General features: G+C 36.6%; 1 pseudogene; it reads left to right on the top strand.

The window, feature by feature from the left end:
- Positions 1–766: 766 nt before the first annotated feature.
- LOC136309301 (putative nuclear envelope pore membrane protein POM 121B) lies at positions 767–15,384 on the top strand (annotated as a pseudogene).
- The last annotated feature ends 10,811 nt before the right edge of the window (positions 15,385–26,195 follow it).

Genomic DNA, 26,195 nt, shown 5'->3' with positions numbered 1-26,195 from the left:
GAAATAATTAGAAGAATTTGTGAATAAATATTAGCATTATTGTTACTTTCTCATTTTATATATTTGACATTTTTATATTATCATATTATTAATAATCATGTTATAAAAATAAGATAAGTAGAAAAAATATGCCTTTTTAAATCTGGATTTTCTTTTCATGACTTTAAAATATAAATGAGAAAAATATACATGATGAAAAATGTCAGAAGTAACAATATATAATTCAAATTGCAGATAAAAGCACACAATAAACAGAAATTAAGAAAACTAAAAAAATTTTAAAGTAATTGAAATATGCATTAAATCATATTAATATACTAAGATTCTAATATTGTTCTTTCACAGGTATAAATTGCCATCACTTTTTTGGGGAACACTTTAACAATTTAAGTGAATTGACAAAACAATTTCATTTATATGGATTTAATCTGAAGAGATAATTTAGAGCCCTGTGATTCTGCAGCTATAATTTAACTCAAGGGAAAATACCTAAAATAGATAACACTTGCAATTCTTACATACTATTTAAAATCGCAACAAATTAGAAACAAAATAAATGTTTAATACAGTGATTGGTGTAGGTAAATAAGTCTGTCTTATACAAGTTAAATGAATGAATTGATAATGCATGAATTGATAATGCTCTTTAAGAAACATTTAATAAAAGGGAAAATGATCATAGATTTTAAACTGTAGCAAAAAGAAATTATGTGTATGTTCAGTTAAGGCTTTCTTAAAATTTGGGACCTGGGTTAAAAAATTAAACATGGAAGTTAATCATAATGATGAAGTTAGTGAGAACTCCAGAGAAATGTACTGGAAGTTGAAGGTAGGTTATTGTTTTCCTAACTAACTAACTAACTAACTAACTAACTGACTAAGTATATATACATCTAAATAGTTATTAAGAAACCAATTAAGATATATTTTATTCACTAGCTTACCACCAATTTTAAGACAAAACTTCATGAAAACACATAAATCCATAAAAGTAAATATCCATGATAAAGCTTAAATCTTTTTTTTTTTTTAAATAATTTTATTTTTTTAATGAGGTGACATAAATAAATCAGGATACATATATTCAAAGATAACAAGACCAGGGTATCTTGTCGTTCAATTATGATGCATACCCGTCACCCAAAGTCAGATTGTCCTCTGTCACCTTCTATCTTGTTTTCTTTGTGCCCCTCCCCCTCCCCCTTTCCCTCTCCCATTCCCCCCTCCCCCCCGTAACCACCACACTCTTATCAATGTCTCTTAGTTTCACTTTTATGTCCCACCTACGTATGGAATAATGCAGTTCCTGGTTTTTTCTGATTTACTTATTTCGCTTCGTATCATGTTATCTAGATCCCACCATTTGGCTGTAAATGTTCCGATGTCATCATTTCTTATGGCTGAGTAGTATTCCATAGTGTATATGTGCCACATCTTCTTTATCCAGTCATCTATTGACGGGCTTTTTCGTTGTTTCCATGTCCTGGCCACTGTGAACAATGCTGCAATAAACATGGGGCTGCATGTGTCTTTACGTATCAATGTTTCTGAGTTTTTGGGGTATATACCCAGTAGAGGGATTGCTGGGTCATAAGGTAGTTCTATTTTCAGTTTTTTGAGGAACCACCATACTTTCTTCCATAATGGTTGTACTACTTTACATTCCCACCAACAGTGTATGAGGGTTCCTTTTTCTCCACAGCCTCTCCAACATTTGCTATTACCTGTCTTGCTAATAATAGCTAATCGAACAGGGGTGAGGTGGTATCTCATTGCTGTTTTGATTTGCATTTCTCTAATAGCTAAAGAAGATGAGCATCTTTTCATATATCTGTTGGCCATTTGTATTTCTTCCTGGGAGAAGTGTCTGTTCATATCCTCTTCCCATTTTTTTATGGGATTGTTTGTTTGTTGTTGAGTTTTATGAGTTCTTTGTATATTTTGGATATTAGGCCCTTATCTGAGCTGTTGTTTGAAAATATCATTTCCCATTTAGTTGGCTTTCTGTTTATTTTGTTATCAGTTTCTCTTGCTGAGCAAAAACTTCTTAGTCTGATGTAGTCCCATTCATTAATTTTTGCCTTCACTTCTCTTGCCATTGGAGTCAAATTCATAAAATGCTCTTTAAAACCCAGGTCCATGAGTTGAGTACCTATGTCTTCTTCTATGTACTTAATTGTTTCAGGTCTTATGTTTAGATCTTTGATCCATTTTGAGTTAATTTTAGTACAGGGGGACAAACTGTAGTCCAGTTTCATTCTTTTGCATGTGGCTTTCCAGTTTTCCCAGCACCATTTATTGAAGAGGCTTTCTTTTCTCCATTGTGTGTTGTTGGCCCCTTTATCAAAAATTATTTGACTATATATATGTGGTTTTATTTCTGGACTTTCTATTCTGTTCCATTGGTCTGAGTGTCTATTTTTCTGCCAATACCATGCTGTTTTGATTGTCGTGGCCCTATAATAGAGTTTGAAGTCAGGTATTGTAATGCCCCCAGCTTCATTCTTTTTCTTTAAGATTGCTTTGGCTATTCGGGGTTTTTTATAGTTCCATATAAATCTGATGATTTTTTGCTCTATTTCTTTAAAAAATGTCATTGGAAGTTTGATGGGAATTGCATTGAATTTGTATATTGCTTTGGGTAATATAGCCATCTTGATTATATTTATTCTTCCTAGCCAAGAACAAGGTATATTCTTCCATCTCATTATATCTTTTTCAATTTCCCTTAACAATGGTTTATAGTTTTCATTATATAAGTCCTTTACATTCTTTGTTATGTTTATTCCTAAATATTTTATTTTTTTTGTTGCAATCGTGAAGGGGATTATTCTTTTGAGTTCGTTCTCAGTTGTTTCATTGTTGGCATATAGAAAGGCTATTGACTTCTGAATGTTAATTTTGTATCCTGCGACCTTACTGTATTGGCTTATTGTTTCTAGTAGTCTTTTTGTGGATTCTTTGGGGTTTTCGATATATAGGATCATATCATCTGCAAAAAGTGATACCTTTACTTCTTCTTTTCCGATATGGATGCCTTTTATTTCTTTGTCTTGTCTGATTGCTGTGGCGAGAACCTCTAGTACCACATTAAATCAGAGTGGAGAGAGTGGACAACCCTGTCTTGTTCCTTATTTAAGGGGGAAAGCCTTCAGTTTAGTGCCATTTAATATGATGTTAGCTGATGGTTTATCATATATGGCCTTTATCATGTTGAGATATTTTCCTTCTATACCCATTTTGTTGAGAGTCTTAAACATAAAATTGTGTTGTATTTTATCGAAAGCCTTTTCTGCATCTATTGATAAGATCATGTGGTTTTTGTTCTTTGTTTTGTTGATATGGTGTATTACGTTAACCGTTTTACGTATGTTGAACCATCCTTGAGATTCTGGGATGAATCCCACTTGATCATGATGCATTATTTTTTTAATATGTTGTTGTATTCGATTTGCTAGTATTTTGTTTAGTATTTTAGCATCTGTATTCATTAGAGATATTGGTCTGTAGTTTTCTTTTTTTGTGCCATCTTTGCCTGGTTTTGGTATGAGGGTTATGTTGGCCTCATAAAATGTGTTTGGAAGTATTGCTTCTTCTTCAACTTTTTGGAAGACTTTGAGTAGAATAGGAACCAAGTCTTCTTTGAATGTTTGATAAAATTCGCTGGTATAGCCGTCAGGGCCTGGACTTTTATTTTTGGGGAGTTTTTTAATGGTTTTTTCTATTTCTTCTCTACTGATAGGTCTGTTTAGGCTTTCTGCTTCTTCTTGACTCAGTCTAGGAAGATTGTATTGTTCTAGGAATTTATCCTTTTCTTCTAGGTTGTTGAATTTAGTGGCATAAAGTTTTTCATAGTATTCTACAATAATTCTTTGTATATCTACGGTGTCCGTGGTGATTTCTCCTCTTTCATTTTGGATTTTGTTTATATGAGTTCTTTCTCTTTTTTCCTTGGTAAGTCTTGCCAAGGGTTTGTCAATTTTGTTGATCTTTTCAAAGAACCAGCTCCTTGTTCTATTAATTTTTTCTATAGTTTTTCTGTTCTCTAATTCATTTATTTCTGCTCTGATTTTTATTATCTCCTTTCTTCGGCTGGTTTTGGGTTGTCTTTGATCTTCTTTTTCTAATTCCTTAAGGTGGGAAGTTAAGTGGTTCACTTGTGCTCTCTCTTGTTTGTTCATATATGCCTGAAGTGATATGAACTTCCCTCTTATCACTGCTTTTGCTGCATCCCATAGATTCTGATATGTCGTATTTTCATTTTCATTAGTCTGTATAAATCTTTTGATCTCTGCACTTATTTCTTCTTTGACCCATTCATTTTTTAAAAGTATGTTGTTTAGTTTCCACATTTTTGTGGGATTTTTTTCCTCTTTTTTGCAGTTGAATTCTAGTTTCAAGGCTTTATGATCAGAAAATATGCTTGGTACAACTTCAATTTTTCTGAATTTGCTGATGTTGTTTTTGTGGCCCAACATATGGTCAATTCTTGAGAATAATCCATGTACACTGGAGAAAAATGTATACTCAGTCACTTTGGGATGAAATGTCCTGTAGATGTCTATCATATCCAGGTGCTCTAGTGTTTTGTTTAAGGCCACTATGTCTTTGTTGATTCTCTGTTTGGATGACCGATCTAGAGCCGTCAGCGGTGTATTGAGGTCTCCAAGTATGATTGTATTTTTGTCAGTTTTTGTTTTAAGATCAATAAGTAGCTGTCTTATATATTTTGGTGATCCTTGGTTTGGTGCATATACATTAAGAATTGTTATGTCTTCTTGATTCAGTGTCCCCTTAGCCATTATGAAATGGCCATTTTTGTCTCTTAGTACTTTTCCTGTCTTGTAGTCAGCATTATCCGATATGAGTATTGCTACACCTGCTTTTTTTTGGATGTTATTTGCTTGGAGTATTGTTTTCCAGCCTTTCACTTTGAATTTGTTTTTATCCTTGTTACTTAGATGAGTTTCCTGTAGGCAGCATATAATTGGATTTTCTTTTTTAATCCATTCTGCTACTTGGTGCCTTTTTATTGGTGAGTTTAATCCGTTTACATTTAGTGTAATTATTGATACTTGTGAGTTCCCTATTGCCATTTTATATCTTGCTTTCTGTTAGTTTTGTGTCTTGTTTGATCCTTCTCTTTCATTTTTCTATCTTTTGTTTTTATTTGGTTGTATTCCATACATCTTTCCTCTGTTGCTATCTTTTTTATCTCATGTGCTTCTGTGGTGGTTTTTTCAATGGTGGTTACCTTTGAGTAATGAAAAGGGTTCCTACCCTGTTCATTGTAGCAAACTATTTTGTGAGTACTTTTGCACTCCATCGTCCTTTGCTACTGTTAATCTCCATCTTCTCCCCCTCTTTCTTTTTGTTGTTGTCACAGTTTAAATTTGGTTTTATTGTGTTCTTCTTGGAGCTTTTACTTGTGGCTCTGTTTTTTTTTTGTTCTTTGTATCTGATTGGAGAACCCCCTTTAGTAATTCCTGGAGTGGGGGTTTTCTGATGATAAATTCCCTCATCTTTTCTGTATCTGTGAATGTTTTTATTTCTCCTTCATATTTGAAGGATAGCTTTGATGGGTATAGTATTCGTGGCTGAAAGTTTCTCTCTTTCAGGACTTTAAATATTGGGGTCCACTCTTTTCTAGCTTGTAGAGTTTCTGCTGAGAAATCTGATGATAATCTAATGGGCCTTCCTTTATATATTGTATTCTTCTTTTCCCTGGCTGCCTTGAGAATTTTTTCTTTGCTGTTGGTTTGTGTCAATTTCATTATGATATGCCTTGGAGTAGGTTTGTTGGGGTTAAGAAAACTCGGAATTCTGTTTGCTTCTTGAATTTGAGGCTTTAGTTTTTTCCACAGGCTTGGGAAGTTCTCATCTATTATTTGTTTGAGTATGTTCTCCATTCTATTTTCTCTCTCTTCTCCCTCTGATATACCTATTATTCTTATGTTATTCTTTTTGATGGAGTCAGATAATTCTTGTAGGGCTATCTCATTTTTTTTAATTTTTGAGTCTCTTTCTTCTTCTCTCTGTTGTGCCTCAAGTTGCTTGTCTTCTATTTCACTAATCCTCTCTTCTATCTGACCTGTTCTATTAGCTAAGCTTGTTACTTCGTTTTTCAGCTCGTGAATTGAGTTTTTCATCTCTGTTTGATTTGTTTTTATAGTTTCAATTTCCTTGGACATATATTCTTTGTGTTCATTGAGTTGTTTTCTGAGCTCCCTAAATTGCCTTTCTGTGTTTTCTTGTATATCTCGGAGGATTTTTAGGATTTCTATCTTGAATTCTCTGTCATTTAGCTCCAAGGTTTCCAATATATTAAATTTTTTCTCCATAGATTTTTCGTCATCTAGCTGTGTTACCTCTGTTTCTTTTGTATCCATGATATTCGATTTTCTCTTCCTTAATGGCATCTGAGGGTGGTTTTGTTGATAGTATTAATGAGATTTAATAAGAATAAAAAGTTAAAAAAATAAAAAATCAAAAACAGTTGTTTTTTTTAAAAAAATTAATAATGAAATAAAGAAAAATAAAATAATAATTTTTAAAAAAAGGAAATTATTCCCCCCCCTCCTTTTTTCCTCTCCTCTGCCCTTTTTCTTGAGAAAATCTTGTGATGTACTGTGAATTATAACAAACAATGCCTGTGATGGAGGTCCTGAATTGGGGAAAAGTAATAAAGGGGCAAAAAAAAAAAAAAAAAAGGAAAAAAAAAAAGGGGGGTGGTATGGACCCACAAAAAGCAAATAAGGAAAAAATTTGGGTCAAGAATAAAATGATTTGCTTTTATGTGTTGGTGTTGTCTAAGAGTTATGATGAGAGGAATAAGAGAACAGAAAAATGGGGGGACAAATTAAAAAAATACTATTGTATTTAGTGGAACAAGAACTAGATAAAATGGAGAGCCAGGGATGGGAGCACTGCTAGTGAGTTAAAAAGGTGAAGTAAAAAACCCCCAAAATGCCACAAACATAAGTTTGAGTCCCAGATAAGATAATTTGTTTGTTATTGAGGTTTGAATGAGAGGAGATGTAAAGGAGAAAGGAAGAAACTAATATAGAGGGAGAAAAGAAAGAGATAGAGAGAAAAAAAAGAGGGAACCACTAAAAGAAGAAAAAAGAAAGGAGAGAGAGAGAGAGAGTTAAGGGTTTTGGAGTGCAACCCTCATAGAGAGAAAGGAAGAGAAGAGAAAAGATAATGGGAGATGTAACACTTATGGGTAGTGTAGTTCAAGGAGAGGAGAGAGTAAGACCGGCAGATAGTTAATCGGCCAAATTGGAGGAGGAAAAAAAGTCTCAAGAATGAAGATAAGAGAAACAAACGAACAAATATAATAAAATGGGATAGGTTATAAAGTCTGCAGATTATTCTTGATTTTGAGAGGTTATCTTCTTGTTTTTTCTTTTCTCTCCCTCTTCCTGGTCGGTGACTCTGTACCCCAGGTTCTGCCCCTTTGGCACGCTCAGGTAGAGGTTTGCAGTTGATAAGTCCCTATGGCAATGTCATGTATTGTGCTTTAGTCTCGTTGGGAGTCAAGGCTCATTAGCTTTCATAGGCTCCGACAGTGAGAGAGTCCATGTTCCTGGAGCCTTTCTCCTAGTCTTTCCTTCCTCAATTAGTAGCCTGATAATCCAGCTATGGGGTTGTTGCTGCCTCTGCCTGGATAGTAAGAGGTTCAAAGAGCTGGCAACTCCCCACTCTATTTCCACTCAGCACAGGGCTCTGGGTAAGGCTCAGTCAGTCAGAGCTGCTAGCATAATCAGGCGGGCTTTCCGCCCACTCAAAGACCTCTGGCTCTGCCACTCTGTCCGGTAACACAGGCGGGCACCCACTTCCGGGGTGCTTGGAGGAAACTCTCATTCACTATCTGCGCGCGCAGACCAGGATATCCGGCCAGTAGTCTCACGCTCTTAGTGAAACCCCCCACCGCATGGAAATTTGCAGCGCTGGAATTCGCTCTTGCTCCGTCCCCATGCGCGGCTTTTGCAAGGCGCTGGGGCGGCCCGAGATTCTGCTTTTGCCCACACAAAGGCCCCTGACTCTGCCCCTCTGTGCGATAACACGGGCGCGCCCTGCCGAGGTACTCGGAGGAATCGCTCACTACCTATCTGCACGCACACACCAGGATATGAGGCCGGCCGCGTTTCCCTGAGTGAAACCCTCACCAGCACGGAAAATTTCCACCGTTGGAATTAGTTCTCGCTCCCTCCCGTGCGCGGCTTTCCCAGGGCGCTGGGGCTGCCCAGAGATTCTGCTTTCAGCCCACAGAAAGGCCTCTGACCCTGCCTCTCTGTGGGGCAACACGGACACCCACTTCTGGGGCTTAGGAAGAGATCTCTCGCCCACTAACTGCGCACCAACCAGGAGAACGGGTAAAATGGCTGCCCCGCTTGTCTTTCTTTGTTTGGGTTTGGCGCAAGTGTTAGCTTGTATTGCCCGGCTTGCCACAGGAACAGTTTTTCCTCCGCTAGGATCTCCGTGCCACAGCCTGGTTCGGCCTTTTGTGCGCGGCCTGGATGTATTCTCCCCCTTTGCCCGCCTCAGTTTCTATATTCACAGTTACCAGAGAAAGCCGCCCTGTTTAGGTTAGTGAGGAAGGCGGAGCATTTCTTACTCCCTATTTCCTTCAGGATTTGGTTATATATTTAGCCAATTTTTCACTCGACCATACCTTCGGGTGTATTGTGAAGCATCTGGAGGCTCCAAGTATAGATTTTTCTGTTTCTGGTTGAAGATCTTGTTGAGTTTTGGGGGAGATTTATCGGTATCGCTTCCTACTCCTCCATTACTCTGACGTCATCTCTCGCTTAAATCTTTAAAACTCATTAAATGCCATTATCATAATATAATAGAAAAGAAATATATTAATTGTAATTAATCACCAAAAAATCTATACCTTACTACTGAGACAAAACTCAAAAAAGTTTACTTCATATCTTGTAATATATATTTTTAAAATTTATTCAATATTTAAACTAAATTAATAATCTTAACTCCATTTTTTTATGGTCTGACCATCTGGTAATGAATGACCACATCACATTAAATAATTTCAATATTGAATATATTTAGTGAGCAGATTACAATTCCAATCTCAAGTACAAAATGTGACGTGAGGTTCTCAGCACAGTAAGCAGTATACATATATTAGAGAGAAGTTTCTGAAACCTTGGCTACAGGGGATAGAAGCATTTCATTTACCTTTTTTTTTTTTAAGAGAGGAGATAGTGAGACAGATTCCCACAGTTGTCACGACGAGCCAGGATCCTCTGCCCCCCACAATCTCCTCTGGGACCCAAGCTGGAATCAACTGAGCTATTTTTAGCACTTGAGGCTGACACAATGGGACCAACCAAGCTATGCTCAGCACCTGGCCAACGAATCATGTCATTGGCTGAGGGAGGAAAAGAGGTAGAGAAGGAGGAGATGGAGAGGGAGAGAAGCAGATGGTTGCTTCTCTTCTGTGTCTTGTCCAGAAACAAACCCAGAATGTCCATATGCTGGGCAATGCTTTATCTACTGGAGCCAACTACCCAGGGCCTCATTTACTTACAACAACTGTTGTACTTCATGCCATTTCCTGGAAAGGGACATAGGATTCTGTGCTAAGAAGGCACCAGCTGAAGGCATCAGAAAGATCATTGATTCATAGTAAGTTAAAATTGCTTTGAGTACCTTCCACATCCTGCTTTATTCATAGAGAATTCTCACAGTAATATGTCAGTGATTTTGATGGAAAGCATGAAAAATAATATATACTATGTTCTGATTTACATATACCAGCATTAAACTTTGTCACTATGGCACTGCTGATTAGAGGCTCAAATATTTATAAATTACTTGTTAAAACCAGTCTTACTTCAGCTCTTCAGTGACAGCCTCAGGGTACACAGACTTAACATTCTCATTACAGACATTTTTTTTTCATTCTTGTCCATACAGACAGATACCCTGCTAAACAAGAAATGTGAATTTAATCAGATGCAATACAGCATCTTTAAAAAGGTAGCATATATCTAACACCTGTCAGCTCATCAATGTTTGGTCTACTACTCTACAAATTACAACATATATCATTCCTGACACCTAAACTGATGGAGAGAATAAAACACAACTTATAAATTTTGTAAGACTCACAAGGAAGACATATGCAGCAGAGTATTTGTCTTCAGACATGGTCTTAGAACTCCTTTAGACACTTAAAAGTAATGACAACCCAAAATAAATTTTGTCTGGGAGATTATATATATATATATTTAAAACTTATGAGTTCTATAGCAGAAAATGCATTTTTAAATTTGGGGATGCTTACATTTTAGATAAATAGACATTATTTAGGTTGATTTATAACTTTTCTTATGATATGTTCACTGTTTTAAATATCATAGTTAGATTTTACTTCATAAATAAGTTGGAATACTTTCTTCACCTATATATGGATATATGTATATGAAATTTTAAGTTAAAATGGAAAATTTTAAAATTACACAGGGATAAGGGAAGGAAGACAAGAAAGACATTAACATAAGTTAGGCACAAGCCTATCACTACAAAATATTTGTCAAAGGAAAATAAATTGAGAATGTTACCAGAAGTTTCTGTGCTTTCAGGGTAGAAGGCAAGGAAATATGAAGGCACTTCTAAGACCTAAAACAGACCAGACTACCACAAAATATTTTCTGATGGGGGCAGTGATTTTAGTTGTGCTGATTTTATTTTATTATGAGATATTAGATTATGTCAATTCTGAGTTTGAAACTTCAGTGACTATTTTAAAAAATTGACCATCAATTTTTTTTTTTTGTATTTTTCTGAAGTGAGAAACAGGGAGGCAGACAGATAGACTCCTGCATGCACCCAAACAGGATCCACCTGGCATGTCCACTAGGGATTCATGCCTTGCCCATCTGGGCAGTTACTCCATTGCACCCGGAGCCATTCTAGTGCCTGAGGCGGAGGCCATGGAGCCATTCTCAGCACCTGGGCCAACTTCGCTCCAATGGAGCCTTGGCTGTAGGAGGAGAAGAGAGAGATAGAGAGAAAAGAAAGGAGGAAGGGTGGAAAAGCAGATGAGCACTTCTCTTGTTTGTCCTGGCTGGGAATCAAACCCGGGACTTCCACATGCCCGGCCAATGCTCTACCACTGAGCCAGCTAGCCAGGGCCGACTGTCATCTTTTTTAATTCACTGAAATTTTTCAGCCTTATAAACTATAAGTGAAAACATCTAAAGGTTACATACGAACATTTTTTTCAATTAGTTGTTAGATGCTACCTGTCCCACATATTTGTCCTTTCTATTCTTTAATATTTGAATATTTTACTAGACACTTTTTAAAGTAAATATCAAATATTTAAATACTAGAGCTTTTTATATTAAAAATTTATTATAAAGAAGCATTTATTAAATTTCAATATTAAAAATTATTTTCAATATTATTTTTACAATTTGTCAAAATTAAATATAATTTTTAACATATAAATATATTAAATATAAAACCCTAGGAGATTACATATTAGAAAGAAGTATACCAAAATAAATTATGACTATATTTAATCAAAGCATTTAGAGTGGCCAAGTCTTTTAATTATGAATGGGAAAGTATGAATTTGAACAATGCTACTAGAGATTTATTTTTCTTTAAATTTACAGTTTAGTTGATAATGGTTAATCATTCAACTAGTACATCCTTATTTATCTTCAATAATGGTTGCTAGATACAGCTAGGTTTATTTAAAATATGTATCACACATTCAGAATTATTTTAGGAAAGATTTGAGTTGAAATGTAAATTATAAGTTAATAATTTTTCTTTTTGGTGTTTTTTTTGTTTTGTTCTCTTTTGTGTTGCTTTGTTTTGTTATTTTTTTTATTGATCTATTGCATTTTGATAGGAAGAGAGACAGAGACAGACAGGAAAATCAATCTGTCCCTGTATGTGTCCTGACCAGGGGTTAAATTCTATCCAACGGATCTATCCAACCAGGGCAACATTTTTTCTTTATTTAGTGTAAAAACTGAAACCACTGGATATATTTTTCTTTAAATATTTAAATTAAGAATATTATGCATTATAAATATGCATTTATCAATTTTTATTAAAATAACATTTAATAATATTTTCTAGAATATTAGTTAATAACTGTCAATTAATAAGTTGATAATACCTATCTATTGTTTAGCAAGCATTTGTTTTTCTTTTTTATAGAACTAGGATGACATATTCCTTAAAATACATGCATAAAAATTATATATATATATATATAATATATATTATATATATATATATATAATTTTAACAAGTTATTCAAATGCTCTAAATGGCCCAGTATGAGGACCAAAGAACTTCTGGAAGACTCAGACTCAAGAAAAATTTTCACTTAGCCATAGGGGTATAGAACATTTTACTCACAATGTACCTACTTTTTTTTGCATATAAGAGGTGAATTTGAAAGCACGCAATTATCTATATTTAAGTTGTAAATCATATTCTGTGAAATTAGGATCTTAGATGTCTAATTCATTGGTTAAAAGATAAAAACAAGCATTTGAAAAAAGGATTGCCAGTAGAGAGTTGCCACTTTTCTGTGGGTACGGTAACACCATATGGGACCTGCTATTTCAATTGTATCTTTAAGAGCAGATTTACTAATATTTGCCTGTTTCTTCTAACATAACTCCATTGCCATTGCTATTTTAATACACATTTATTACAATAGATTGTCTGTATGACACATTTTATATTGGACTTTTTTTCTTACATGGATTGATTTTTCCATGTAGCCCTTTTCTATTCCATCTTTCATAAGAGTACCAAATAGCTTTCTTGTTCATTCAATTCCAGTAAGAATTGTATACATTGTAGTTGATGCTTTTTTTTCCTGTAAATAAATGTCATTCACTAAATTAATTCTCACTTTTCTAGTTAATTTTAGAAAATAATAAATGTGTAAATGCAATAAATTGGGGTAACATTGGGATAATATGATAGTGAATGGAGAACGGTTAATTTATATATCATGGGTAGATAATCCTACTTACATTAATACCATTATACACTAATGAGGATGTTTACTATATAAAATGGAGAAAATGTTTGAAATACAGAAAAAAGCAGAGAAGACCCTGCAGAACACATGTATTTATTGTTTTGAAAGAACAGGGTGTGAGGGAAAAAAATACCTGAAAAGAGGTCTGGGATGTAGAAGAAGGTCAAATTATATAGGATCTTGAAGGCCACAGTAAAAAAAAAAAAAGAAAAAGCCATGTAGAATCCCTATACTATGTTCACACAATGCAATTATCAAAGCAGCCTCCACTAGATTCTAGATTAATAAACAGAATGATAGCCCCTAAAGATGTCCATCTATTGTCTTTGGATCCTGTGGGCATGATATATAATACATGCAAGAGTAACTTTGCAAATAAAAAAATTAGGTTATACATTTTACAATAAGAAGATTGTTCTTTCTTATAATATAGTTACTGTTTTTAAATATTAGTTGTTTTGTTTCATAAATAATTTGGAGCACATTTCTTACTTTTGTTGTTGTTTTGTTTTTTGTTTTTTTTTAGAATGCTCTATGTAAGAAAGGACTCTGATTTTTGAAATTGTATTTGAAATCATCTATAAAGTTGTTTACACCTGGCATTGCTTTTGAGTCAGTAGATATTGTTTACACTGATGTAACTGTGACATGATCCCAGGTCATCACCTTTCTTCAGCTCAGGCTCATCTCACTCCCAGATGCCAGAGGCCTGCAAAAGTACAATAAATACAAAATGAGAAGAGGAACTTTCTCTTGCTTATATTTCTTTAACTCCATTAGTAACCAACAAGGAGTCCCAGGGAGAAATGGTCATGCATACAACCAATTGAAAAACTCAGAACACATAGAATACCCCATTTATAAATGGCAGTTTGATGCCATATAAATGAAAGATTTATCTGCTGCATCCAGGAGAGGGGACAACCTTACCTTGACTTCACCTGCCAAACTTGGTTCAATCACTACTGGAAACCTAGACTTGGAAAAGAAAGCTTCCTTACAATGATTTAACATGGTCTTAGAGGATAAGACTGGTGCTGTCTCAAACTCAGGGCAAGTGAAGAACCCAGTTAACACTATTCCTTCTTCAAGTTTTGCCCTCCCTGCTTCTAGGACTGCTTCCTCCCCAGCCTCCTTCTTGGCCCCAAGTACTGACCCACTCATAGAGTGTGAAAAAGATGCAGTATTCTCTGTTACTTCCTAGGATCTGCTGGAGTGACACCATTGTGACCCATTTGCCTCCAAAGACTCTGGGCCTTCTGGGCCATCTTAGTTCTTCCTGGTCAGTACTCATTTCAGGTACCTCCTCAGATTCAAAATTCACAGTCACTTTTTTTGGGTTGACCCCTACTTCTTCCATGATATCAGTCACACCACCCTGTCACCCCTAGTGGCTTAGGCTGAGACATATGCCAAATCTCAAGACCTATCTTCCCCATTCCCCACCCCCAGGTCAACTGTTCTGTTTGGAATGCTGAACACTCCACCTGCTAACCAGTCTGTCTCTGCGCCCCCTGCTGAGTCTTCAGCATCTTTCATGTTCAAGTCCGTTTTCATGGTCCCCAGAAGTGAGAACCCATTGCCATCTAGCTTTTCTAAGGCCACAACCATAGAATCTTCCAACTCTGCCCTCCCCACAACTACCAGCACCTCACCCATCATTTAAACCCTATTTTTTGCAGCATGGAGCACCTACATCTGTGCCCTTGTCAACTCTCTTCTCCTTCAATCAATCAACTACTTCAGCCACAATCACGCCCCCCCCCCTTCACTGGCCAGGCCAATATAACCTCAACAGCCAGCATCATCACATACTAGGCTGTGAAGTCTGTCTTCCCCTTTAGTGTGAGCAATGTGACCAGCACTAGTGTCACCACTTCCACCACCCAGCCTTTCTTCTTTGTGAATCTCCCTGCTTCTGGTGCCAGCTTTACCCCAGCCACGGGCTCATATTCCAATTTGGCAAACCTCAAGTCTCCCGCCCTGCTTACTTCAACAATAATTACCAGCTTTGGCCAGTCCCTACGCAGTGCTATACTTCCAGCCAGCAGCAGCACAACCACTCGTTATCTTAAATGGTTTTGCAACACCTTTACAACCTCAGCTCTGGTTACCACCAACTAGCTCACCCTTACGTCAGTAGCACTACCAACTCAGCATTTACCATTCTCTTTGGTTCAAGTACCAAGGCTTCTCTTACCTCATATCCAAGAGCCAACCCACAGCCTGCATTTGGGACCATTGATGGGCAGCAACAAGATAGCAAAATAGCACTGGCTCCCAGCTTTGGCAGCTCTTTTCACTTTTGGAAACTACAGCCTCAAACCTAGCTGCAATTCCAGGGCCAACCATAGCCACCTTTGGCAGCATCACAGCTATTTTTCCTTCAGTGCAGCAACCACTTCTGGCTTTGGAGCTACAACCCAGGCCACCAGCTGCAAGACCAATGTTCGTTTCAGCATTATTTACAACAGCCAATGTATGAAAACAATCTAAATACATAAGAACAGATGAATGGATAAATAAAATGTGGTACACATAGATGGGCAAAAATGAGTTTATAGTTGTGAGCAAATAGTTTATTCTAGTTTTATTATTTATAAATTATTGTATTATTTTCCACACAAACAACTATAAACCTAAATTTGCCCACCCCTTTGTGTGTGTGTGTGTGTGTGTATACACACACACACACACACACAATAGAATCTTCAACAGCCAGAAAAAAAAATTGCCATATGGATACATATGGATTACATATTGCAATATGGATACATCTGTAGAACATTATAATAAATAAAAGAAGCCAGACACTAAAAAAAACTACATAATTTTCCTTAAATATGGAATCTAAAATAGTCAAACTCATAGAAATAGAATAGAATGGTAGGACAGGGGTGGAAATAGGGATAAGTTGGTCAAGGTTTACTAAATTTTAGTTATTAGTTATGCAAGGTGAACAAATTTTGGAGTTCTGATATGCAATAATGTAGCCATAGTTTAAAATATGGTATTGTGTACTTGAAATTTTCTAGAGTAGATTTTAAGTATCACCATCATCACAAAAAAGTAAAGGAAATTATAACTATATGAAGTGAAGGATATGCTAATTAGCTTGACTGTGGTGAATGTTTTACAATGTATGTGCATAATAAGTAAGTTGTACTCCTTAAATATATACAATTTTTGCTCCAGAATTTGTTCATCTTGCGTAACTAATTATAATTCAATAAAGCTGGTGAAAAAAAAAGCAAATGAAGCTCTACTCTATGCCTTCATTTCCATAAATATTATATATATTTGTTTAATTATTATATATACACTTATGAATGCAGACAAAATTTGTTTTTTAATTCAATTTTTATTTTTTAGTTAAATTTATTGGAGTGAAATAGGTTAGTAAAATTATAAAGGTTTCAAATATATAATTCTATGATATATCATCTGTATATTGTATTGTATGCCCAACATTCAAAGACAAATCTTTCATCAGTATATATTTGACCCCTTTAACCCTTTATTATACCTTATTATTATTATTATTTTTTCTGAAGCTGGAAATGGGGAGAGACAGTCAGACAGACTCCCACATGCGCCCCGGGATCCACCTGGCGCGCCCACCAGGTGGATGCTCTGCCCACCAGGGGGCAATACTCTGCCCCTCCGGGGTGTCGCTCTGCTGTGACCAGAGCCACTCTAGCGCCTGGGGCAGAGGCCAAGGAGCCATCCCCAGCGCCCGGGCCATCTTTGCTCCAATGGAGCCTTGGCTGCAGGAGGGGAAGAGACAGACAGAGAGGAAGGAGGGGGTGGGGGTGGAGAAGCAAATGGGTGCTTCTCCTATGTGCCCTGGCCGGGAATCGAACCCGGGTCCCCCGCACGCCAGGCCGATGCTCTACCGCTGAGCCAAGTGGCCAGGGCTACACCTTATTCTTTATATATATATTTATATATTAAGGAAGGATATGGAGACCAAAATCTATAAAAAAGCAAAATAGCTGTGGGAAGTTAGCCTAACTTTTTCTTTTCTATATGCACAGTGGATCTTTGGTTAACTAATTATCTCTGTTCCTCTGATAATCTGATATGGGGCTACTAAAACTAAGTAACTAAGTAATTTTGTATTTGGTAAAAAAGATACCTGAGAAGTAATTTGCATCTGTCTTGGGAGAACTCTAAGAGATGACTTTAAGTTTTTCTGAGTGTAGTGATTCTTAACAGGGTCTGCCCCTTGTGGGAGCCTGAAAGCTGTTTTTGGACAGAGTGACATCTTTCAAAATTAAGACTTCAAAGCCAGGGCTATTCCTGAGAAAGATTTATTATAAATGTAGAGACAGATATGAACAATATATTAAACACAGATATTATATATTTTCAACATAATTATTAACAAAAATACCCACACATATATTAACTTCATAAAAAAATTCACAGCAGAGAATAATGCAAATATGCTTTCAACAAATATTTACTGAATCACTGTGTCATGCAGTAGAGAAAATATATACATTAATATTAAAAATATATAAATTTTTATATACAGAAAAGAGAGGCAAATTTTATATAAAGTTAACCTAAATTCACAAACATATATAGCTTACTGTACACTTGCATTCTAAAATATTACTTTAATTTTGCATAGCAATATATTGTGAGGCTAATAACATCATTTATAGCTAATATGTTGTAGGAATTGTTAATTAAAAATAGTCATAAATATTTTTAAATTTGATGTGCATACACATAATATTTTCATAATGATGTGTTAACATTATTACTCCCTTGTCTGTGATATTAAAAAAGCTTTAATTTTTGGTTATATATTTACTTATTATTTATTTATATGGCAATATGTGTATGGTTGTTCTAAATAAATTCATTTCAGGTATACAATATATCAGTGAAAATCACAGTTGTATTCTTAGTGCTGAACGATATAAAAAAAAATTACACATATTTAACCATGGAAGGTAGAAAACTAAGTAACTTCCTATTTTATTATTAATTGAAGTGCTTAACCAGATATATTTGGGTGTTTTATATGGACCAATGGATTGTAAGGGCAAACTTAGCAGCTATGGAGATAATGCAATTTAGACAATAATTCAAGCACAATCTCTTAGAAATAATATATGCTTGAGTTTGGAAGTATACAAATTTCACAAAATGTTCAGCACTTAAAAAATTAAGTATTTTAAAGGTTTTTTTGTATGTTTGACAATTAAAAAATACTTAAGTAAAATTAAGCTATAAATCAAAATAGTTTGAAATTAAAAATATTATTTAAATTATAATTCATGGCATTATGGATTGGAAATATAACTTATAAATCAATAATTTAGCAGAATATTTTATCAGCTTATTATAAATTTTCTAAATTTTATTATGGAGATTTAATATTATGACCATAAGTTTTGAGCTATTCATGTATTTAGGCTTAAAATTCATTTCAGGGATTATTAATTATGAAAAAAAATGATTCAATTTAAGCTCTGGCCAGTTGGCTCAATGGTAGAGTGTCAGCCTGGTGTGCAGAAGTCCTGGGTTCGATTCCCGGCCAGGGCATAGAGGAGAAGCACCCATCTGCTTCTCCACCCCTCCCCCTCTCCTTCCTCTCTGTCTCTTTCTTCCCCTCCTGCAGCCAATGCTCTATTGGAGCAAAGATGGCCTGGGCGGGTGCTGGGGATGCCTCAGGCACTAGAGTGGCTCTGGTTGCAACAGAGCAACAGCCCAAATGGGCAGAGCATCGCCCCTGGTGGGCGTGCCCGGTGGATCCCGATCGGGTGCATGCGGGAGTCTGACTGCCTCCCCATTTCCAGCTTCAGAAAAATACAAAAATATTTTAAGAAAATGATTCAATTTAATATGTAGTTCATACATTTTAGTATTGCTTTCTACGACATGTCTATGTCGTTAAATAAATTATTACATAAATAAGTAACATTTCCTTTTTATTACAGAATTGAAATACTACAAAAGATAAATGTAGACAATAATATTGTTTTCCTTTTTGGTCACGTGTGACAGAGAGAGAGACAGAGAGAAGGACAGATAGGGGCAGACAGACAGGAAGGGAGAGAGATGAGAAACATCAATTCTCCCTTGAAGAACCTGAACTGTTCATTGACTGCTTTCTCACATGTGCTTTGACCAGGGTGCTACAGCAGAGTAAGTGACCTCTTGCTCAAGCTAGTGACCTTGGGCTCATTTCAGCTACCATGGAGTCATGTCTATAATCCTACGCTCAAGCCAGCAACCCATGCCCAAGCCAGTGACCTTGGGGTTTCGAACCTGAATCCCCTGTGTCCCAGTCTGATATTCTATCCACTGCACCACCACCTGGTCATGTTGCTCACGTTTTTCTACATTATATCTTATGTTTGACATTTTCTTTGTTAATAAGGTTGTGAACAACTGGAGAGAAGTAGAATTTATTTCCTTTATGTCATGGCTTTGTCCTACAAGAAAGTCGGTGAGCATTCATCTTAATCAAGGTTCACGTAGACTTCGTGCTTTATCTTATAAAACAAATACATAAATAAAACATACTGAAAACCTATAGCAATTTCAGATATTTAAAATTTGATAAAAATTTTAAAATCAGTAAAAAATTAAATTTAAAAATTAATAATTTTATAGTGTCTGACTTCTTTCAATTAGCATGATATTTTTGAGACTCACGCACATTGTTGCCTGTATCTATAGTTTGTTTCTTTTTATACTGACTGGTGTTCTGTTGTATGAGTATACCACAGAGTTTATCCATTTTTCTATTGATGAACAGCAGAGCCATTGCCAGTTGGCTAATATGAATAAACCTAAGGACACTTGTGGATGGGGAAAGAAAAGATATTGCTGCTCTCAAAACAAAATAAGGCCAATTTGTTTCTAGTGTGAAATAGTACACACAATTGTTGGTTCAAAGATTAAGCCACACCTGACCAGGTGATGGTGCAGTGGATAGAGCGTTAGACTGGGATGCAGAGGACCCAGGTTCAAGACCCTTGAGCGTGGGCTTATCTGGTTGAGCAAAGCTCACCAGCTTGGACCCAAGGTCACTGGCTTGAGCAAGGGGTTACTAGGTCTGTTGTAGCCCCATGGTCAAGGCACATATGAGAAAACAATCAATGAACAACTAAAGTGCCTCAACTAGAAATTGATGATTGATGCTTCTTATCTCTCTCCATTCCTGTCTGTCTGTCCCTATCTATCCCTCTCTTTGACTCTCTCTGTTCCTGTTTAAAAATATACATATATAAAGCCAGATCTCATGGAGCATTAACACCAGATATAAACGATAATGGCTTGGTGTTAGATTTCAAGAAACAAGATTACCTGACAAATAGTAAGAGAACTAACTACACTCTGAGTGAAATTATAGCCTAAAATAGCTGAGACTATTACACATGGGGTGTATAAAGTTGTACTTGTACACAAAAGCGGTAGGTGGCCAGTTGGCTCAATGGTAGAGCGTCGGCCTGGCATGCAGGGGTCCCGGGTTCGATTCCCTGCCAGGGCACACAGGAGAGGCGCCCATTTGCTTCTCCACCCCTCCCCCTCTCCTTCCTCTCTGTCTCTCTCTTCCCCTCCTGCAGCGAGGCTCCATTGGAGCAAAGATGGCCTGGGCGCTGGGGATGGCTCCTTGGCCTCTGCCCCAGGCGCTAGAGTGGCTCTGGTCGCAACAGAGCGACGCCCCGGAGGGGCAGAGCATCGCCCCCTGGTGAGCAGAGCATCGCCCCCTGGTGGGCGTGCAGGGTGGATCCCGGTCGGGCGCATGCGGGAGTCAGTCTGTCTCTCCCCGTTTCCAGCTTCAGAAAAATACAAAAAAAAAAAAAAGTGGTAGGAAAAATGAGATAGCCAAGTAAACTTGGGTTTAGCCACCAGTCTCTGTAATTACAATATAGTTGCAGAATGAATATTGTGAGTTACTGATCAAAACGTGGTCTGAATTGGGCTCTTCCATGACAAAAGGATAGAAAGCAATAAGCAAGCAAATAAAAATTATAAAATAAACTATATATGTATATATATTTATATATATGTATTTGTGTAACATATATATATAATACATATATTATATATATAGACAATAAGCTAGATCTTATTCATATACAGGGGTTGGCAAAAGTGGCTTTACAGTCAATATAATACAATAATGAAATATTAGTAAATAATATATAAACTTTCACGTGGTCACAACAGTAAATTTCTTTTAGCCAACCTTGTATATGTAGAAAGATAAATTCTTAAAATAACTGACCAATGTTATTAAGGAAAATAATATATAAAAGACTCAATTAAAAAATTATTAGATTATAAAAGATTTAAAAAATAAATTAATAAAAACATATGCATGTGAGACAAAAATAATTTGGATACATACACACATTAAATAATTAGATGATGAAAAAGCCTCTTTATTAAAGAGAAGCTAAACAAATGCAATGTATCTGATAAGATAATTTTTATGTTGAACACAGTGAAGGAAAAATGATAAGACAACACTTATAAAAGTAATAACACTGCACAGAGAACAAAAGAGAAAGTATGGCCTGACCAGGCGGTGGCGCAGTGGATAGAGCATCGGACTGGGATGCAGAAGACCCAGGTTCAAGACCCTGAGGTCACCAGCTTGAGTGCAGGCTCATCTGGTTTGAGCAAAAGCTCACCAGCTTGAGCCCAAGGTCACTGGCTCGAGCAAGGGGTTACTTGGTCTGCTGAAGGCCCACGATGAAGGCACATATGAGAAAGCAATCAATGAACAACTAAGGTGTTGCAACGCACAATGAAAAACTAATGATTGATGCTTCTCATCTCTCTGTTCCTGTCTGTCTGTCCCTGTCTATCCCTCTCTCTGACTCTCTCTCTGTCTCTGTAAAAAAAAAAAAAAGGAAGTATGAAATTAAGGGATTTATATTTGAATGACTGTATCATAAGCCTAGAAACATTTAAAAGAAACTCCAAGAGAATGGTAGGGAAATATTTAAATAATTTCAGAGACAAAGATTGAGAAGTGCTCTTCAACATGTATTATATAATAACAACAAAGACAAAGCTATTTTAGTCTGTCTGATTATGAAAGGTAGCCACATTGATGAAGGTTATTTTCAAACTCAGATGCAAAATCATTCAGAAATGAGTGTGAAATAGGTATAGGTCTGTGGTTTTGGATGTGGAAGAAACAAATAACTTGTAGAAATTACCTTTCAAGAACATTTGTAGAAGAAATAAATACTAAAAGAATTATGCCAAGAAAAAACAAGTTACACTGCTCTAAAAATTGATGACAAGCCCTGGCTGGCTGGCTCAGTGATAGAGCATCAACCCAGTGTGTGGAAGTCCTGGGTTTGATTCCCGGCCAAGGCACACAGGAGAAGCGCCCATCTACTCCTCTATCCTTCCCTCTCTTCTTTATCTCTCTCTTCCCTTTCCACAGCCAAGGCTTCACTGGAGCAAAAGTTGCCCCTGGTGTTGAGGATGACATCATGGCCTCTGCCTCAGGCACAAGAATGGCTCCAGTTGCAATGGAGCAATGCCCCAAATGGGCAAAACATCACCCCCTAGCAGGCATGCTGGGTGGATCCTGGTTGGGCACATGTGAAAGTCTGTCTGTCTCCTCACTTCTCACTTCAGAAAAATAAAAATAAAAAAAGATTGATGACTAAAGTTTCAGCATATCAATTAGTAAAATATATTGAAAAACTTTAACTCTTAATTGACAAAAATAATGTATTCATGTATAAGTCTGTTCTTGTTTCCCTGATATATACTATAAACTTGGTGGCTTAGAGAACAGAAATTTATTTTCTCAGAGTTCTAAAGGCCTGAAGTTTTAGGTCAAAGTTTAGCTTATTCAGGTTTTGGTGAGAGTTGTCTTTCAACTTGTAGAGGGCCACCTTTTAGCTTTGTTCTTACATAGCTTTCCTTGGTGCATGCATACAAATAGTGCAACTTAGTTCTTTAATTTCTCTTCTTATAAGGACACTAATGGTATCATTCATATCATTCTTTCTTTCCTTTTTTTTTAATTTTAGGGAAAGAGGAAAGAACAGAGGGAGAGTGTGCAAGAGGGAATTTCATCTATTCCTGTATGTTCACTGACCAGGGATTGCACCAGCAACCTCTACTCTTCCAGACAACACTCTCACCAACTGAGCTATCCTGGCAGGGTAAGCCCAGTTCTTTTGACCTCATTGAATTTTAATCACTTCCTTAAACATCTGACTTCAAATACAACCACAACTGAGGTTAGGCTTTCAACATATGTATTTTGGAGAACATAAACAAATACTAAATTCATACAATTGGCATTTAAAGGAGGATTAAGATTCAACACTTGCCCTAGCCAGTTGCTAAGTGGAGAGAGCCTTGGTCCAGTATATGAACGTCTTGGGCACACAGTCAGGGCACACAGGAAAAGAGACCATCTGCTTCTCTCTTCCTCCTGTTCCCCTTTCTCTCTTACTTCCCCTCCTACAGCCAATGGCTCAATTGATTCGAGCGTGGTCCTGGATGCTAAGGATAGTTCGGTTGGTCCCAGAGCAACAACCTCAGGTGCTAAAAATAACTCAGTACTCAAGTATCATCCCAGACAGGTGATGCTGGGTGGATCCCTGTCAGAGTGCATGTAAAAGTCTGTCTCTCTATATCCCTTCCTTTCACCTAAAAAAAAAAAAGATAAAATACTGGCCACACAGTTTTGGGGTCCAGCCACAACAAGTATATATATACCAGAGTCCCAAACAGGAAAAGGTATGGAATTAAAATAAATGAGAAACAGGAACTTAAAGATGGGTTCGGGAGGATTCCACGGCCAACAATTTCTACTGTTCCATAGCTATAACCCACCCACCCCTCTCTGCTCCCAGAAGCACATCCACTTTTATTCATAGAAAAAAATGTGGTCCATCAGGAATTCAATTAAGTTTCCAAGGCAACTCAAAGACAACCCCCCACCATACCATCCAAATCTACTTTAAACTAATAAGAAACTAGTTTCCAGCCTCCTCCGGAGAACATGGGTGAAATAAATGAGAATCAGGTGTAGCTCTATGTTAACTATGCAAATGAGGTGGGGTTTGAGCCCAGCATCTCTGTCCAGATTGCAAAAATACCCTGATTATTTATTTGGTCCCCAACAGCACAGAATTGAAATAAACAGTAAGAGAAAACAATATGGTTAAGTTGGGAGATAGACCTTGATAAAGTTCTTCTCTAGAAGTTGAGAGTGAATAGATAATATCAAGTAAATTTAGAATTAGATAATATATAAATGGAAAAGACCAACCCAGAAATATCACACCAACAAAACTAACAAAACAATAACGTCTATGAATATCAAATGCATACATTCTCTTCTGTATATCAAAATTTAAAAAGAAACTCACAAATGTAGGTTTTAAATATTTAAATTGGATTACACATAAAAATACATCATATCAAAATTCATGGGATAAAAGTCAACAGCATTTGAAGAAAAATATATAGCTTTAGGTGCATTTATTAAAATAAATATTAAAATTACATCTTTGACTTTAAAAAAGAGTAAAAGATGAGAAACATACATATATTAAACAACATTTTAAAACATGAGAAAGAAAATTAAAAATTACATCAAGATAGGAAAGGATTTTTTGAAAAGGCAAAAAACCCTAGAAATCATGAATAACCAAAGAGTGACAAATTTAATTATATCAAAAGTAAAATTTATATGACTCAATATTATATAAGTATAGAAAAACAATCTGCTAGGAAAAGCTTAAAATATCTGTGACAATAATACATGTGCACACACACAAACACACAAACACACACAAACTTCAATGAAAGTGTTAGGTAGAACAAAGGCAGAGCCATTTTGCCTTCCTAACACCCATTTTTGTTAGGACTTTGCAGATCACAATAACTACATTCTAAACCAGAGGTCCCCAAACTTTTTACAGAGGGGGCCAGTTCACTGTCCCTCAGACTGTTGCAGGGCCGACCTATAAAAAAAAACGATGAACAAATCCCTAGGCATATTGCACATATCTTATTTTAAAGTAAAAAACAAAATGGGAACAAATACAATATTTAAAATACAGAACAAGTAAATTTAAATCAACAAACTGACCAGTATTTCAATGGGAACTATGGGCCTGCTTTTGGTTAATGAGATGGTCAATGTCCGCTTTCATATTTGTCACTGCTAGCCCTAACAAGTGATATGACGCGCTTCCGGAGCTCTGACGTGTGCATCTTGCATCACCGGAAGTAGGTCTGTACATGAATGATGCCGTGCTTTGCGCATCCTGTGCTCCTCTCACTGACCACCAATGAAAGAGGTGCCCCTTCCGGAAGTGCAGCAGGTGCAGCATAAATGGTCTCTGGGGGCCGTAGTTTGGGGACCCTTGGTCTAAACCAGGGGTCACAAACTCAACTCAGCATGTGGGCCACAGAGCAAGATCACAGCTGTTCGGCGGGCCGCACTAGGTCTACAAAAGGCAACTGTTACGCAACACTTTTCTCACTGCAGTTGAAAACACAAAAAAAATCAGTACAACAAGCACAATCATACATGCAGTTTACTCCATGTCACAAAATGACCAGAAACTGTAGTTCGCATCACAACTGCTGTTAACTAAGCTAATATCTAGCTAGGATGCTAGAGAAATGAAAAATACAAGTAGGCCCCTAGGCCTACTTAATTTTATCCAAAATATTTTGAACTTCGTGGATTAGTCTGCGGGCCGCACAAAATTGTTCGGCGGGCTGCATGCGGCCCTCAGGCTGCAAGTTTGAGACCCCTGGTCTAAACCAAGAGAAACGAACATGGTTGAGAGACCTAAAGGCTGTAAACACCTTCCTGGTGTTCCTGGAACCAACTAACTGCAGAATGACCCACTTGAATTCTAAGGAGCAGACCAAGATTTATTAGTCCCCTAGCTACGCACATGACAGCAGGAACTTTTAAGCCCTATAAATCTCCAGACTCCCTCCAATCGGAGGCTGATGTCTTTTTTTCTCAGCTCATCTGCACTCAGATGCACTAATAAAGTCCATTGTTTTACCTCCCTTGGCCTCATGTGATTCTGCTTAGCAAACCTAACAGAAAGAAAATCTAAAATATATTAAAATATTCACAATAATACATTTCCAGAGAAAG

The sequence above is a fragment of the Saccopteryx bilineata genome, chromosome 6, assembly GCF_036850765.1.
Source record: "Saccopteryx bilineata isolate mSacBil1 chromosome 6, mSacBil1_pri_phased_curated, whole genome shotgun sequence".
Classification (NCBI taxonomy): Eukaryota; Metazoa; Chordata; class Mammalia; order Chiroptera; family Emballonuridae; genus Saccopteryx; species Saccopteryx bilineata.
This window is presented reverse-complemented; position numbering and strand designations above follow the sequence as displayed.